Raw genomic sequence first — 5,000 nt, 5'->3', positions numbered from 1 at the left:
TGTATCATTGGCGCGCGCGTTTTTCAATAACCTGTGGACCGCACTAGATACAATAATTACTACTAAACCGGGGACTAGCGCGAACGCAGGTCCCCACTACCAGAAATTATACGCTCGAGTTACCCACATTTGGGGTAATCGCAAGGGTCAACCCAATCGAAGTGCAATGAGAGGGCCTCACCTTGAGAGGACTGCCTCCTTGATCACAGTGCCTCCCGCGTCAGGTAAGTATGAAAAGCTAGGACCAACGGCCGGCAGCGGAAAAACTGCTTTCCTCTTAGGGCCCTTGTGGTAACTGCGCAAGTCCAGACGGCCACAGGACTCCAGTTATGTGACCGACGGCTCGCCTAAATAGAAGCCTGACGCGGGGGACACCAGTGAGCCACAGGGAACCCAGATGTTGAAAAAACAAGCACAGGAAAAAAATATAGAAATATATGTCTCTTATTAATTGAATATTTCTTCCCCAAGGGGAAGTGGGCCGCACTCGGAGGTAGTGCTATACCGAGGCAACCCGTGGCTGGGACGAGGCAAGCCTCCTTTCCACAGCCCAATTCCAAAAATCAGTTTAATATATGAGCTGCTCAATGAGCAGCGTATCAGATATTAAGCTGATAAGAACAGATTTTGTATTTTGAAAGTTTATTGCAAAACTATGTACAGTATTTACAGTATTTACAGGAGATCAACAATTGCTACAAACTAAAGAAAAACTAAGGAAAAACTAAGGAAATTACATCAATGATCATATCGCAAAAATTAAAACTTAAATACTAAATTATCATCCTGATGGAAATCGCAAAGTGCCGGATGGCACCACAAAGAGCGGAACTTGCTAGGAGAGAATCTAAACCGATCAGCTCTAATTCTATTCTTAATGTCAGTAATAATATACTTAATTATTGCCCTAGAATCCTCTCGACCATTATGAAAAACAGCTTTGTTCCTAAAGCGCCAAACACCATACAAAATCGACTTGATTAAAAACAGAAGCAAACGTCGTGATTTATCATTAGGAAAAGGCAATTGAAAAAAGAAAATGGAGGCACCGCAAAGGGGGAAGGGTTGCGATAAAAGAGAGGACAACAAGGGGAGGAAAAAGAACCACACAGCATTGACTCGGGGACATGCGCGAAAACAGTGATCGATAGATTCTGTTTGCGAACATGTCGCACACGAAGGGTTATCAATGTACCCCCAGTTCCGTAGAGACTCACGGACCTTAACTGCTCTCAAAGTGATGAGCCATGAAAGATCACTTTTATAATTTTCAGTGAAAGAATCTCTTATGGAGGACCAATGGCGAGAAAGACTAAAAGAACTACTTAGTAAAGGGGACCAAAACCTGGGGAGGACCGGGAGGGAACAGTGACGCTTAATTATCTCCTTATAGATAGACTTGGAGTCAAATGTAAAAGACCCAGGGAAACTGCAAGACTTAAGAAGATCAATCATGCGCGAATAAAACTTGGATGGCGAAGCCGCGCTAGGTGTACGAATATCCCGCAAGGTGGACCACTCGGGGCGAAGGGACGACAAACGCGAGCCGCAGAAATACCGAACGAGATAAAAACACTTAAAACTAGGATCCGATAGAGATTTAACGAAGGAAGATAAGCGCAACGCCTGTCCTTTACACCAAAAGTCTATTAAACCAAGGCCCCCCTGATCCGGAGAGCACACGATTGATCTTCGAGCAACAGGTTCTAATTTAGCGCCCCATAAAAAAGGCCAGATCAAGCTATTATACCTGTCAAGCGCCCATCTCGGGGGAACTAAAACACGCGACAAGTACAAAAGCTTGCTCAAACCTAAAACATTAAGAATTAACACTTTACCAACAAACGACAATGACCTCGATTTCCACAGAGACAGACAGTTATCAAGCTTAGACAGGCGCGGTTCCCAGTTGTCTCTCTCAACTGGGACCGTACCAAAAACAACACCCAAAATTTTCATTTTGTTAACCCACTTGAGGCCAAGAGGCTGGTCAACGCGGTCTTTCCAAGACCCCAGCCACATGGCCTCCGTCTTCGAAAGATTCAATTTAGCCCCGGTACCACGCTCATATAACTGAATCTCCCTAAAAAGATTATGAAGAGACACAACGTCCTTAACCAAGGACGTTGTGTCATCGGCATACTGACCAACTTTGAACTGCAAGCCCTGAGCACCCGGGAGTAAAAAACCTTCAATATCATTACAGGCTCTAATCTTGCATGCAAGAACCTCAACACACAAGATATAGAGCATTGGTGAAAGGGAGTCACCCTGCCTAACACCACGCGCAATCGGTATCATATCAGAAAGGAAGCCGTTTACAATCACTCGCATATTAGCGCCATTATACAGAGTGTGAATACAATTTAAAAAGGAAGGACCGAAACCTAGATGTCTTAAGAGATTTAGAAGAAAAGTTCGATTGACACGATCGAAAGCTTTCTCCTGATCTAGGCTGACGAGAATACCCGTCTCGCCAGTTCGCTCAATGTGATCTAAAACGTCGCGCAACAAAAACAAGTTGGAAGCAATAGATCTCCCAGGAACAGAGCAAGTCTGGTCCGGGTCAACAATGGAATCTAGAACCTTAGAAAGTCGCAAGGAGATAGCCTTCGAACAAATCTTATAATCGACATTTAGAAGAGATATTGGACGCCAGTTTTTCAAATTCCTCCGGTCGTCCTTCTTATAAACTAATCGAGTGATGCTAGTTTTCATAGAGTCACAAAGCTCAGACTCGCGCAGGCCTTCATTAAAAACCTCAACTAAGAGTGGGCCGAGGCGCGACCAGAAAGTTAAATAAAATTCTACCGACAAACCATCAGGGCCGGGGGCCTTGTTGCGATTGGACAAGCCAACAGCCTCAGTAGCTTCGTCCAGCAACAAAGCCCCCTCGCAAACATCACGATCATGATCCGACAAACGGCGCGAAACGAACGAGAACAAATGATTTTGTGTTTCTAAATCAACAGACTCCTCAGCAAAGAGAGAGGAATAGAAAATTTCATGAGCTTTTACTATCTCAGGTAGAGTAGACACCTCAACACCATCAGAATTAAGGACAGAGGAGACGAAACTCTTCTCAAACTTTTGAGAAGCTAACTTAAGGAAAAACTTAGTAGGGGCTTCGCCCTCTTCTAGCCATTTTGCTCGACTTCTAATTTTTGCACCCATATACTCCTCTGTCATTAAGACTTTAAGGGAGCTCTCTAAGTCCGCAATTTCAGACTTAACAGAAGGATCACCCGACACTAGACGATGTTTCAAAGCAATCAAGCGGTTAGTTAACGAGACTCTCTCGTCAGAGAGGTCTCTACGCTTTTGCTTTGAAAAGGCAATAGATTCAACTTTAATATCTTTCTTAAGGGATTCCCAAAAGGAACCAGAGGAAGAAAAGGTATGTTTAAACAATAAAAAACGATCAATAAGAGCACGAATCTTCTCGCAATAGGACTCGTCCTCTAAGAGAGAATTATTTAATTTCCACACTCCAGGGCCATACTTAGAAGAAGCTTCGAGACCTAAGTCAATAAAAACAAACTCGTGATCCGAGAAAACACAAGGGGAAATAACACACGACTTAACTGATGAAAGGAGGGACCTTGCAACAAGAAAAGTGTCTAAACGACTAGCAACTGAAGAATCTGAATTAAACCAAGTAAACTGGCGGGTTCTGGGATGCGAAGCTCGCCACGCATCCCTTAACAGAAAACACGATTTAAGGTCAGACAAGTCAGAACTAATAGAGACGGTGCCCCCAAACTTATCTGAGGAACCGTCATAACAGTTGAAATCACCACCAACTATCAGCGAGGAGTGTGGAAAGAAGTACAGATGGACCGACTGGTAGAAGACTCGTCTATCAGCCGGTACAGTTGGAGCATACACATTAACTAAATTAATAGACTGGGAATCAATTTTAAGTAATACACTAAGGACCCGACCCTCAGTATCCTTTTTCCAAACAGAGAGATTATCTTGTAAACTACTTGAAAGCAAAATGGCCACGCCACCCCTCCTCCCGACAGCCGGGGACCAAAAACTGGGGCCCCGCCACCGGGAAGATAGGGAATTAATGACCCGTCTATCAGAAACCATCGTTTCCTGGATAAAACAGAAATCTAGATTCTCTTGACCAAAACAACGAACAACTGACGAAAACTTTTCATCACTCAAACCGCGAACGTTAATCGTTAGACCTTTGAAAATGGAAAAAGTTTACTCAGGCGGGTCCTTACCTCTATTAGATCTCACTCCTGGCGGGTTGGGCCTGGTTGCCTTGCGCACAGGAGCAAAAGAATGGGAAGCTGATGCCTTTCGGGTCAGGTTCTTCCTCCGCTGACCCTTCTTCCGGGAAACACGTTTCCAAGCCGTCGCCAGCTGCTGGACCTCTAAGGGGGGGACAGAATCCCCCATATCATCATCATCACTATTCTCATCGGGTTGAGCCAGATCCAAAGCGGAACCATCGGAGGGAGACGGCAAGACAACTTGAGCGAGGGCGCTGTCAGAGACAGATGGCATCAGCTCGGGAGATGCAGGAGGCATAGCGACCTCAGCGAGGGCACTGTCAGAAATAGAAGGCACTGGATCCTCAGGTACGGAAGGCATCTGGCCAAGAACACTATCCGAGACCGAGGGAATAACAGACGCGGAAGACGGATCAGTAAAGAGAGGGACACTAGCAGGAGGTGAGGGCGTAGGCGATTCAGCAACATCAGTAGAGCCAGGCTGACTCACAGGATCAGCGAGGTCAGCTTGGGGAGCACTTGTATCACTAGTTTCGGCGGTATGAGTAGGACGCTCCACAGGGGTAGAAACAGGATCCACGGGGTTCGACCCGGCAACGGTATCTGGAGACAGAGACGCAGAAGGCGGGGGGCGACGATACCAAGAGTGTTGGCAGTCAATGGCCATGTGGCCCTCCTCCTTGCATATACAGCATCTGATGTCTTCGGGGCACATCCTCGAATGATGCCCCACTCGATCACAATTAAAAC

At 45.7% G+C, this 5,000-nt stretch overlaps 2 non-coding genes across 2 annotated transcripts; both read right to left on the bottom strand.

Annotated features, from left to right (window-relative positions):
• Positions 1 to 68: 68 nt before the first annotated feature.
• LOC140939835 (U1 spliceosomal RNA) lies at positions 69 to 232 on the bottom strand. Its single transcript, XR_012166156.1, has one exon. It is a non-coding gene; the product is annotated as a U1 spliceosomal RNA (small nuclear RNA).
• Positions 233 to 471: 239 nt separating this feature from the next.
• Positions 472 to 657, bottom strand: LOC140939424 (U2 spliceosomal RNA). The gene has a single exon (XR_012165778.1). It is a non-coding gene; the product is annotated as a U2 spliceosomal RNA (small nuclear RNA).
• Between the last annotated feature and the right edge of the window lie 4,343 nt (positions 658 to 5,000).

Source organism: Porites lutea, chromosome 5 (genome assembly GCF_958299795.1).
Source record: "Porites lutea chromosome 5, jaPorLute2.1, whole genome shotgun sequence".
NCBI classification, from domain to species: domain Eukaryota; kingdom Metazoa; phylum Cnidaria; class Anthozoa; order Scleractinia; family Poritidae; genus Porites; species Porites lutea.
The sequence above is the reverse complement of the archived record's forward strand: the minus strand, read 5'-3'. Positions and strand labels throughout refer to the sequence as shown.